A 13,267-nucleotide genomic window follows, 5' to 3' on the forward strand; every position below is an offset into this window, starting at 1 on the left:
AAAAAAAGAGGAAGTTACCTCTAGGAACTGATTGGCCCTGCCTTCTTTGATGAAATGTTCATCTAAGAGAGTAAAATGACCCAGCTACATGGAGTCAAGGCCTTTTAGACTTAGTGGATTTCTCAAGAGCAAGAGTGTGAGTCATCATGTCTTTCACCATAACCTGCTCTAATGACCAGAACATTTCCATATAGAAACTGGGAAAGGTGGGGAGGGTATGAATCCAGAAAAGCTAAGAACCACTGTATCCTTGTTGGATATTTCTATTGTATAAGAGCAAATAAGCCTGTTTTGTTAAGTTGTTGACTTGTGAGTTGCCTGGATATCTAACCTGAGCTAAGTTAGTATTAGTCCTTCAACAGATGAGAAAGTACAGTCAGGAAGGCTCAGTGACTTTCTCATTGTGGTAGAATTTGAACTCATGACTCCTAAATCTACTCTTCAACTTTTTTTTTCTTGTGTATTTGATTTTTATGTTACAAACATTTACAGATAACCCCAATCTAAGAGATCTCCTGTAACACAATAAAACAACCAAAACTAACAGTACAAGGATCTTATCTGAAGTGCATGCAACATATTGCATCTGTAGCACTGTTGCTATTATTCAGTCCTGTCTGACTCTGTGACTCTGTGGACCGAATATCCATGGTTTTTCTTTGTAAAGATGCTAGAGTGGTTTGCCATTACCTTATTCAGTTTTAGGCTGGGGTTAGGTGACTTGTCCAGGATCACAAAGCTAGTAAATGCCTGAGGTTATATTTGAATTCTGGTCCTTCTGGTCTTTTTAATTCTGGGTCTAGTGCTCTATCCACTGTGCAACCTAGCTGTCCTGCATCTGGAGCATACCCAACCTCTAAAAAAATTAATCTACAGGATCTATTTTCTTTCCTTTTTACTCTTCACCATACAGAAAAACAAGAGGAAAAGACAAGTTACTTGTAACAAATATGTGTATTCAAGAAAAAAAAAATTCTCAAATTACAGAAATTACAGATGTGTGTGTGTGTGTGTGTGTGTGTGTGTGTGATTCCATATCCCAAACCCATCACCTTCCTCTTAGGAAGGAAATAATATATTTCACTGCCAATCCTCTAGAATAATGAATGGTTATTGTATTGCTCGTAATTCTTATAGCTTTCAAAATTCTTTGTTCTAACAGTGTTGTTGTTATTGTATAACATTTTATTGTTCTTAATCCACTCATTGCCTTCTTTGTCAGTTTATAACAGTCTTCAAAATTATTTGTTTTTATAATATTGATTTTATATTATAAATTATTCTTCCGATTCTGCTTGTTTCACTCTGTATCAGTTCACATCAGTCTTTCCATGTATCTTTGAAATCATCCATTTCCTCATTTCTTACAGCATAATAGTATTCCATCACATTCATTTACCACAACTTATTCAGCCATTCCTCCATTGTTGTGTTGTTGGCCATCCCTCCACCTAAAATGCACAGCTCTTCAGTTTGATGATTGGACAAAAATGGTAAATTGAAAGTCATCTGGAAGTATAGCAGCAACATTCTAAATTTTGCTGGCTCTCCTCCCTTTGTGATTTCTCTAGGAGTTTACTGTGAGAACAAGTCACTGTTATTCCCTTGATGTAATGGAAAACATGCTGAATAGGACGCTCGAGTCATTATGAGATATTCTCATATAAGCATTGGAAATGCAAAGGAGATTCAAGGACACCAGTTTATTTATTTATATAAGAAATAGCATGATGAGCATGCTGCATTCAATAATTATTTAAAAAAAGTCAACCCCCCCAATAAATGTTTTTGGTAAAGTCAGGAGTAAAAAGTAAGAAACAACAAACTCTATTACAATTATCTACCTCTTTTTAATCTTAAAGGCCTGAGAAAATCCTCAGGGAGATTGTTCTCAATACACAATTTCACCACAGGTTTTTTAAAAAAAAGCTCATTAAACTAAAGATATTCTAAACTAATATCATTTTATTGGCTTTATCCTTTCATACTGCATTTCTTTTTAGAATATATTTCAATAGTTTTCTTTAGAATGATCCCTTTAGAATGAGATAAACATAAAACACCTTCTACTGTATTTTAAAACGTGTTTTCCATCTTTAGCCTCCTTAAGAACAGTCATATAAATAACAAAGATGTGATTTTCTGCTGCTATGAACAGAATCTGTAATCTGCTTTATCTCCAGCAAGCAGTCTCATAGCAACCACATACTATATTAAAAAAAAACAAACAAAAAACAAACAAACCACCAATGCCTCCTCTCTCCCATGCAAACTGTATTTGGAGCTGTTATTAGAAGTTACTCAGCATATTCTTGTGGTAAAATGTATATACTGGGTTTTTCTTGTGGTCTTATTGTTGTTTACAAATATGTAATTGACTGGGTGGGGGGAACTTGGAGAGGGAACTCCCTTTATTAATGCAGACCTACAACTTCTCTGCAGTTACTAGTCTCAGAAAGCTACCTCTGTGCATGGAGAAGTTAAGTCGCCCCAGACAACAAACCCTTATTTATGGGAAGCAGAATTGGAACCAAGGTCATCTTCGTTCTGAGACTGGGAAACTCAGTAATTGAGATCTTTCGTGACTGAAGAGAAGAATAAAATTTTTGAAGGAATTTTTGGCACAAGTGAAGACTGCAAAAAAAGGATATTAAAAAAAACTTTAAAGAAAACAATTTGTTAAAAATTAGACTCAGGCAAATGGAAGCTAATGACTCTATGAGAGAGCAAGAATCAGTCAAACAGAAACAAAAAAATGAAAACATAAATGAAAATGTAAAATACCTCATTGGCAAAATAACTGACCTGGAAAATCAATCCAGGAGAGACAATTTAAAAATTATTGGTCTACCTGAAAATCACGATGAAAAAAAAAGCCTAGACAGTATCTTTCAGGAAATCATAAAGGAAAACTGTCCTGAGTTCCTAGAAGAAGAGGGTAAAATAGCCATAGAAAGAATCCAACAAACACTTCCTGATACAGATCCCAAATTGAAAACGCCAAGGAACATAGTAGCCAAATTCCAAAATTGTCAGGTCAAAGAGAAAATACTGCAAGCAGCCAGAAAGGAACAATTTAAATATCATGGAACTACAGTCAGGATTACACAGGACCTTGTAGCTTCTACATTAAGAGACCTTAGGGCATTGAACATGATATCCCATAAGGCAAATGAGCTTGGATTACAACCAAGAATCAACTACCCAACAAAAATGAGCACAGTCTTTCAGGGGAGGAGATGGATATTCAACGAAAAAGGGAACTTTCAAACCTTTCTGATAAAAAGAACAGAGCTCAACAGAAAATTTGACCTTCAAGTACAAGACTCAAGAGAGACATAAAAAGGTAAAAGGGTTAGAAAGATGCAATATGTTGTTAATAAGGGCAAACTGTTTACATCCCTACAAGGGAAGATGACACGTGCCTCTCTTGAGAACTATACTGTTATTACACCATGTTAAAGAAGTATACATAAAGGGGGTGGATATAAGTTGACTTTGGTCTAATGATAAAAAAAAATCTAATCAAGTGGGATAAATGGATCCAAGTAAGTGGATTAATCAGATCTAAGAAAATGTTCCAAGAAAGGAGGAGGCAGATAAGGGTAAGTTACATTCCAGGAAAAGACACAAAAACCAATTACAGCAGAGGGAAAGAAGGAAGGGAGATGAGCATTGTTTCAACCTTACTGTCATCAGATTTGGCTCAAGAAGGGAATAACATAATCAGTTAGGTATAGAAATCTAACTTGCCCTATAGGCAGTAGGAGGGAAAAGGGGAAAGAAAAGGGAGGGGAGATAGAAGGTAGGGAAGAAGCAGTAATGGTAAAGGGGAAGAAAAGGGAAGGGGTTAATAGAATGGAGGAGGGACTGAGGGAGGTGGTGGTCAAAAGCAAAACACTAGTGAGGAGAGAAAAGGAGAAAGAAAAGCATAAACAGGGGAGGGGAAGGATGGAGAGAAAGACACAGATAGTAATCTTAACTGTGAATGTGAATGGGAGAACTCTCCCATAAAACAGAAGCAGATAGCAGAATGGATTAAAAACCATAATCCTACAATGTGTTGTTCACAGGAAACACATCTGAAAAAGAGTGACACACACAGGGTAAAGGTAAAAGGCTAGAGCAGAATATATTATGCTTCAGCTGAAGTAAAAAGAAAAGCAGGGGTAGCAATCCTGATCTGACAAAGTAAAAGCAAAAATAGATCTTATCAAAAGAGATAAGGAAGGAAACTACATCCTGCTAAAAGGCACCATAGACAATGAAGTAATATCATTACTAAACATATATGCACCAAATGGTAAAGCATCCACATTCTTAGAGGAGAAGTTCAGGGAGTTATAGGAAGAAATAGACAGCAAAACTATATTAGTGGGGGACCTCAACCTCCCCCTCTCTGAACTAGATAAATCTAACCACAAAATAAACAAGAAAGAGTTTAAGGAGGTGAATGGGGAACACCAAGGAAGAGGAAATTAAAATAATAATTAGGAACTGTTTTGCCCAACTGTATGCCAATAAATTTGACAATCTTAATGAAATGGATACATATTTACAAAACTATAAATTGCCCAGATTTACAGAAGAGAAAATAAAATACTTAAATAACCCCATCTCAGAAAAAGACATTGAACAAGCCATTATTGAACTCCCTAGGAAAACATCCAGGGCAAGATGGATTTACATGCCAATTCTATCAAACACTTAAAGAACAATTAATTCCAATACTATATAGACTATTTGGGAAAATAGGTGAAGAAGGAGTCTTCCCAAATTCTTTTTATGATACAAATATGGTGCTGATACCTAAACCAGGAAGAGTCAAAACAGAGAAAGGAAATTATAGACAAATTTTTCTAATGAATATAGATGCAAAAAGTTTTAAATAAAATATTAGCAAATAGATTACAGCAACTTATCATGAGGATAATACACTATGACCAGGTAGGATTTATACCAGGAATGCAGGGCTGGTTCAATATTAGAAAAATTATAAGCATAATTGATCACATCAACAACAAAACTAACAGAAACCACATGATCATCTCAATAGATGCAGAAAAAGCTTTGTGACAAAATACAACACCCATTCCTATTAAACACTAGAGAGCATAGGAATAAATGGAGTCTTCCTCAAAATAATAAATAATATCTACCTAAAACCTTCAGCAAGCATCATATGTAATAGGGACAAGCTAGAAGCATTTCTACTTTTTTTTTTCTTTTTTGGGCTAGGAAATGGGGTTAAGTGACTTGCCCAGGGTCACACAGCTAGTAAGTGCTATGTGTCTGAGGCTGGATTAGAACTCAGATACTCCTGATGCCAGAGCCGGTGTTCTATCCACTGCACCACCTAGCTGCCCTGAAGCATTTCCAATAAGATTGGAGGTGAAACAAGGATGTCCACTGTTGTTCAATATCATACTGGAAATGTTAGCTTTAGCAATAAGAGAAGAAAAAGAAATTGAAGGTATTAGAATAGGCCAAGAAGAAACAAAGCTATCACTCTTTGTACATGACATGATGATATACTTACAGAATCCTAGAGAATCAAGTAAAAAACTATTTGAAATAATAAACAACTTTGGCAAAGTTGCAGGCTATAAAATAAACCCACACAAATGATTGGTATTTCTATATATTACCAACAAAGCCCAACAGCAAGAGAAATTCCATTTAAAGTTACTGTACACATTATAAAATATTTAGAAGTCTATCTCCTGAAACAAACCCAGGTACTATATGAACACAATTGGAAACTTTTCATACAAATAAAGTCAGATCTAAATAACTGGAAAAACATCAGTTGCTCATGGGTAGGCCGAGCTAATATAATGAAAATGACAGTTCTACCTAAGCTAATTTACTTATTCAGTGCCATACCAATAGAACTACCAAAAAATAATTTTATAGAGTTTGAAAAAAATAATAACAAGATTCATTTGGAAGAACAAAAGGTCAAGAATATCAAGGGAAATAATTAAAAGAAATGTAGGGAAAGGTAGCCTAGCAATTCCAGATCTTAAATTGTATTATAAAGCAGCAGTCATCAAAACTGCTTGGTACTTGCTAAGAAATAGAGTGGTGGATCAGTGGAATAGGTTAAATATGCAAGACACAGTAGTCAATGACTATAGTAATCTCTTATTTAATAAACCCAAAGACCCCAGCTTCTGGGATAACAACCCATTCTTTGAAAGAAAAACTGCTGGGAAAACTGGAAAAGAATATGGCAGAAACTAGGCATAGATCAAAATCCCACACCATACACCAAAATAAAGTCAAAATGGGTTCATGATTTAGATATAAAGGCTGATATCGTAAGCAAACTGGGAGAGCAAGGAATAGTTTACCTATCAGATTTATGGAGAACAGAAGAATTCATGACCAAAGAGGAGATAGAGAACATTATGAAAAGCAAAATCAATAACTTTGATTACATTAAATTGAAAAGTTTTTGCACAAAGAAAGCCAATGCAACTAAGATTAGAAGGAAGGTAAAAAATTGGGAAAGAATTTTACAACCAGTCTCTCTGATAAGGCCTCATTTCTAAAATATATAGAGAATTAAGTCAAATTTGTAAGAAAAAAGTCAGTCCCTAATTGATAAATGGTCAAAATTCTCAGATGAAGAAATTAAAGCCATCTATAGTCATATGAAAAAAATGCTCTAAATCACACTATTGATTAGAGAAATACAAATCAAAACAACTCTGAGCTACCACATCACACCTATCAGATTGGCCAACATGACAAAACAAGAAAATGATAAATGTTGGAGAAGATGTGAGAAAATTGGAACACTAATGCATTGTTGGTGGAGTTGTGAAATGATCCAACCATTTTGGAGAGCAATTTGGAACTATGCCCAAAGGGCTATAAAAATATGCATACCCTTTGACCCAGCAATATGCACTTCTAGGGCCATATCCCAAAGAGATCACAAAAAGGGGACAAAGACCCACATGTACAAAAATATTTATAGCACCTCTTTTTGTGGCGTTCAAAGAATTGGAAATTGAGGGGATATCCATTAATTGGTGAATGGCTGAACCAGTTGTAGTATATGAATGTAATGGAATACTATTGTGCAGTAAGAAATTATGAACAAACTGACTTCAGAAAAACTTGGAAAGACTTGTATGGTCTGATGCTGAGTGAAGTGAGCAGAACCAAAAGAACATTGCACACTATAACAGCTACATTATGTGATGACTAATATTGATAAACTTAACCCTTCCCAGCAATACAAGGATTTAAGACATCTCCAAAGGCCTCGTGATGGAAAATGCTATCCACATCTAAAGAAAGAACTAGGGAGTTTGAATGCAAATCGAAGCATACTATTTGTTATTTTTTTTCTTCTGTTGAGTTTTATTTCCTCTTTCTGGTAGTTCCTCCTATTGGTTCTAATTCTTACTTACAACATTACTAATGTGAAAATATGTTTAATAGGAATTTATATGTATAGCACATATCACACTTGTGCCATCTTGGGGAGGTTGGTGTTGATAAAGGGGGAGAAAAATTTTAAACTCAAAAGCCTATGGAAGTGATTGTTGATAAATCAAAATAAGTTAATGAACAAAAAAGAATATAGCATTTGAAGGTTTGTAATGTGCTCTAAAAATTATCTTATTTTTTCCTCACAATAACCCTGGTAGGTATGACCTATTATTATCCTAATTTTAGAGATGAGGAAACTAAAGCAGAGAGAGATTAAATGATTTTCCCAGGGTCACATAGCTAGTAAGTGTCTGAGACCTAATTTGAGTTCAAGTCTTTGTGACTCTAAGTCTGTTAGTGTTCTATCTGCTGTGACTCCTGTGTGTCTGCATAAGATTTAGTATATGTTAGATGACACACTGTCTGTAATCTCTGGGTCTCATTACTGCAATCAATGTATACTGATTAAATTTCCATAGCATATTGTTATATTTTATGTCGATGTTACTTTTTTCATGCATTTCCAATTTCCTCCCATTAGCAGCTTATTTAAATAGATCAGGATGGAGTTGTTTTAATTACATTCTATTTTGTTTTCTTATTTTTGTCTTTTTAGTTTCACACTGATTTGCATCTTTCCTCTAGGAAATGTACTGTCTTACTGTAGATAGCTTATTTGGGTGGATTCTACCAATGTTCCAGAAATTCTTTGAAATCTATTCTACTCTAGAATGTGTGGTACATAACATGATATCAAGCCCTCTTTTCCTTTCCCTTAATTCTAAGATAGAGTGATGAGTTTTCCCCAAGGTTCTTATTATTTCTATTTTAGCAATTACTTTCTCCAAGTTAGTGAGAATTACATTCATAATAGCTATCTTCCTAATTTCTTCCAACACTTCTTGAAGGATGAAATCATTAAGTCAAGCCAAGAAATTTAATCACTACTATAAATGTTTTTGGCAGAGAAAGAGCTCTAGCATATGTCTGGATAATTGAAGTCCCCCTAAATACTATACTATGCCTCTATGCCATCTGTTTCCTGAAATTCTCATCTATTTCCTCTTAGATTCAGTGTGTAGTATACTCCCACATGGATATCATTTCTGTTTCTCTTTCCATTCATCATCACACAAATGGTCACCATGTCTTCCCATATTGGTTCTTATATTTTCTCACATAAGTAATAAATTATTAATATGAAATATTATATATGCATATATTCTGCTTAATACATATATTTTGTTGATTAATAAATATATTACATACTTTTTTCTAAAATGTGTTCATTCTATTTCTTTTGAATGACTCATAATTACATATCCATATTTCAATCATCAGCTACATCCCACCAATCTGATACCATAGCTACCTTTTCCTTTGTCTCATACTTTTACTTGTTCCCTCTCCAGTGCCTTTCCCTACTAAACCCACGAATGTTCTCCAGTCTTTCTGCTTTAAAAATTCTCAATTTTGATGCCCACTTGAGCATTTACATGCTTTACTCCTTTCATTGAAAAGCTTCTACAAATAGTAATCTACACTAAATTAAAAATCCAACTACCTTTTTAGTCCTTATCTTACTTGGTTGCTCCATAGCATGTATCTCTATTGATTACCATTTCTTTTATATTCTTTCCTCTCTTGTACTCTGTGTCCTAAAACTGTCTTGGTTTTCCTCCTATTTATGTAATTATAATTTGAGATTGAGGGATAGAGATAATAATTTCAATTTTGGACATGAGTTTAAAATGTCTATGGGATACCCAGTTTGAGATATCCAATAGACAAGTGGAGATGTGTGACTAGAGGTCAGTAGAGAGGTTAGGGCTACATAAGTAGATTTTAGAATCATCAGCACAGAGATGATAATTGAATCCAAGCGAAATAATGTGAAGAGAGAAGAGAAGAGGCCCATGACGGAGTCCTACAGGACATCCATGGTTAGCAGTTGTGATGGTAAATGAATATTCAGCAAAGGAGACTGAGTAAGAATGGTAAGATAGGTAAGAGTACAACCAGGAGAATAGTATCTTAAACATGTAGAGAGAAGATATTATCAAGGAGAAGAGAATGATCAACAATATCAAAAGCTGCAGAAAGGTCAAGAATGAAGAATATTTATAAAAGGCCATGAGATTTAGCAACTAAGATAATTGATAACTTTGAAGAAACAACTGGACAATAAAGCAATAAGTAGGGGCTATATTCTTATTATTACAAGTATACATTATTTTAAATTTATGTCATTAACAAATATCTTTCAGTGTGTGTTGACACTGAATTCAATTCTAAATTGCCCCTAATCTTCTGCTTTTCATGAAGACTATCTGAAAATATCTTGGAGAGTAACAGTTGTATTGGTCAGATCTTATCCCACCCTAATCCTTAATGTTTGTCCTCCCCAAAAGTATCAGGACTTTTTAGTATACTCAAGAATGTCTGCATGAGTTCTGGTCCTGCGAAGCAAGAGTTTATGTCTGGAATTTGAAAACCAAGGTTCTACAAGTTTGTTTTCTATGTTCCTTCTTTCCCCTTGTATATTTTTACAGACAATGACATCATGCCTAGAATGGACTCTCTCCTTGCTGCTTACCTCTGAAAAATGAATCCTTTGTTGGCTTCAAAACTTGGCTTAAGTGGTGTCTTCTACATGAAGTCTTTCCCAATTTCCCTTGTTTGTAGGGATCTCTCCCCCAAAATACCGTTATTTATTTGTTAAAGATGTAGTATAGTAAGTAGATAAAGGGCCAGCTAGAAAAACTTGTCTAATTCCTGCCTCTGACATATACTGATTGTGTGACCCTGGGCAAGTCACTCAATCTCTGTTGTTTAGGCAGTTCTCTGTGACTATAAATTACAGAGAAGGTGCCAACATGCATTAGTAGGAGGGGATCTCCTCATTTAAGAGTTCCTTATATTTGTTGGTTGAAGGACTACTTTTATAAAGAAATAAGAGTGCATAGATTTTTGGGTCACCTATTTGACGTCAAGAAGATGAGAAAGGGAAGAGTGAGAGAGGTATAAGGAATTAGGTGATGTGGTGGGGGAAAGAAAGTGTTTATATGCTGCTTGTTATTCCCTTAGAGACCCTACCATGGACTGTACACAGGAAATGACTGATAGGCCAACAAAGACTGAACTGAAGTCACAATTCTATTCAAAAGCTAGGTATCTTCATTACCTAATAATCAATTTTGCTTCTGGAAAGGGATAAAGAAAGCAAGAAGAGGGCCTCTGAGTACCTCATCAATGAATACATTCTAAAGACATTTGAGGATTAGGGGAATTTTCTATTTTATATGCTGCCTAGAATTTACTAGGCTCCCTGGCATTTTTATTAAGAATTCCAGATATCCCAGTAATAAATTCTCAACTGCTCATTGCTGCATCACTTTAAAACCAACCATTTTCCTGATGATATGTAGCTATAAACTATGGAATGGAATCAGGAGTATTTCAGTTACAAATAGCCCAAAGGGTGAAGGAAAGATGCATGAGGAATATAAACAGGAAGCACCAGTTTACTAATGAAAAGACATTGAAAAAATACGTTATTGAAGATAATGATCAAATGGGGAAGCCAACTGGCTAGCCTTAAAAAAAGAATGACAAAAAATTGTTCTATAATTTGATCTTTACATTGATATTCCAAGATAAGGAAATAGTAAAGGGAAGGAATTAAGCAAGTTGGGCATGTTTTCTGTGAAGAATTTATGAGAACAATGGATAAAAAGATAAGTATAACCAGGCTCAGGCTCCACAGCATGGTTGTGTAAACTTGTGCAAAATGTAGTTGTAGAAGACACTATCATTCCTCTGCTTTGGAAGGGAAGGATTGAGGGAGCAATTGTTTTGAACTAGAGTGGAAACAGCATTCAGTGGCAGAAACAAGTGGTAGTAGTGATGTGGAGAGAAGAGCTGTGGCAGAAAGAAGCCTTGGAGCATTTGACACCTTTGTCCAAAATATTAAATAAGACAACTAAGAACTATGTAGGGGGTGTCTGGAAATACCCTTGACTAGGAATCTAAGTGAAAAGATTTTTTTTTCTCCATGCCTTTTATGCCCAAGATGATAGATGTATAATCCAGCATTTTCTGTTCCTTAAAGTTGTTTAATTCTTTAAACGGTACCTTTAAAAAGGTATTCACTTTTAATAGAATCTGATTTATTTTAAATGCTTTTAACCCAAAAAATCTTTAATTGTATATGCAGGAATTGGAATGGAAGAAGCCAGTGAATAGTTGCAAATCTGTCTATCTATCTAAATATATATAAAGGATAGAGACTGAGTCTCAGTCCAACACATTAGTGTTTTTCCTGAGGGATATGAGCAAAGTAGAGAGAATCTGAATAATTTTAGTTTATGATTGTTTTTATAAACTCGTTGAAAAAAACAGAACCCAAACTCAATTGGCTATGGGATTATTTCTTATTGTCCCAGGCTAAATAAATGGAGTTAGAGTGCTATTTTTGCTGTCTGAGCTAAGGCTGGGGTTTTCAGGTCACTTGTGTATCATTCCTTCTCCTCCTCTCCCCTTTACACTTTCCTCTCCCTCCCTCACTACTTTATCTTCTCTGGCTTTAGAGTGGTGACTGTGAAGTAGGAAATACACATTGGTAAAATAGACATGGCTAGGGCTGGGTAAGACCCAAAGTACAAGTAGTTTCGTCTTACTTTTGATGTTTGTTTTTCAGCCAAATTCTACCAGACAGTGCCACCTGGTGACTGCACATGGAAAGATTATAATCTGCAGAATCCATACAGATCTTTCTCTAAGTATAAAAATAATTTACAGGTACTACAGCCTCTACAAATAGTATTTCCTCCAGTTGTTTTCAGATATCTAGCTTTTTCTAGATAGAGATGTGTCATATTAGAGAGACATGCCTTATTAGAGGATACTCTCTCCTCCTTGATACTCTTTTCTCTCTAGGTTTCCAAGATACCATCCTGCTGGTTGTCCTTCTAACAATCTGACAGCATCTTCTCTTTTTCCTTTGCTGGATCATCCTCCAAATCATGACTTTTAATTTTAGGCGTCCATCAGGGTTCTGCCTTGGACTTTCTTTTCTTCTCCCTCTATACTACTTCACTTGGTGATATCATCTCCCATGAATTTAATTACTATCTTCATGCTGATGATTTTCAAGTCTACCTTTCCTGCCCCAATCTCTTTACTGATTTCCTTTCTCACATCTCCAATTGCCTTTCAGACATCTTGAATTGGTTCGGTATGCATATTAAACTCAATATGTCAAAAGAGAACTCATTCTATTCCCCAAAACCCTTACCATCTCTTACTTCCCTATTACTGTAAAAGGTAACACCAAGTCCCTCAGTCTCAAAACTTAGGAGTCATCCTGGAATACTCACTATCTCTCGCCTTCCATATCTAAGCTGTTGACAAGAATCCATCAGTTTCACCTTTGCAACATTTCTCAGATATGCCCCCTTTTCTCTTCTGATACTGCCACCACTCTAGTGCAGGCCTTTATTACCTCACAACTGGGTTACTATGATAGTCATTTTCTTTGTGGCTAGTAAAGTGATTTTCCTAAAATGCAGTCCTGATCATGTCACTCTCCCTCCAAGCTCAGTAAATTCCAAGGTCTTCCTATTGACTCCAAAATTGAAACAAAGTGCTCTGTTTGGCAATCAAGGCCCTTCACAACCCAGCCCTCACCACACATCTGATGGTGTTTTTTTCAGTCCTCATATGTCTTAACCTATCTTCTGTATTTAATACTGGTGGCTACCTTCCCATTTATACTCTTTCCTCTTACATTTTTCATTACACTACTCTTGCTTGACTC

The 13,267-nt window shown here is 35.4% G+C and overlaps 1 long non-coding RNA gene across 1 annotated transcript in view; it reads right to left on the minus strand.

Annotated features, from left to right (window-relative positions):
* The window catches only part of LOC144455239 (uncharacterized), a 43,894-nt gene extending 31,007 nt beyond the window's left edge, over positions 1-12,887 (minus strand). The window contains exon 1 of the long non-coding RNA XR_013483957.1: positions 12,828-12,887. This is a non-coding gene — a long non-coding RNA (uncharacterized LOC144455239). The remainder of the gene's footprint in view (positions 1-12,827) is intronic.
* Between the last annotated feature and the right edge of the window lie 380 nt (positions 12,888-13,267).

The sequence above is a fragment of the Phascolarctos cinereus genome, unplaced genomic scaffold (genome assembly GCF_003287225.1).
Source record: "Phascolarctos cinereus isolate Bilbo 61053 unplaced genomic scaffold, phaCin_HiC Scaffold_9;HRSCAF=440, whole genome shotgun sequence".
NCBI lineage: Eukaryota > Metazoa > Chordata > Mammalia > Diprotodontia > Phascolarctidae > Phascolarctos > Phascolarctos cinereus.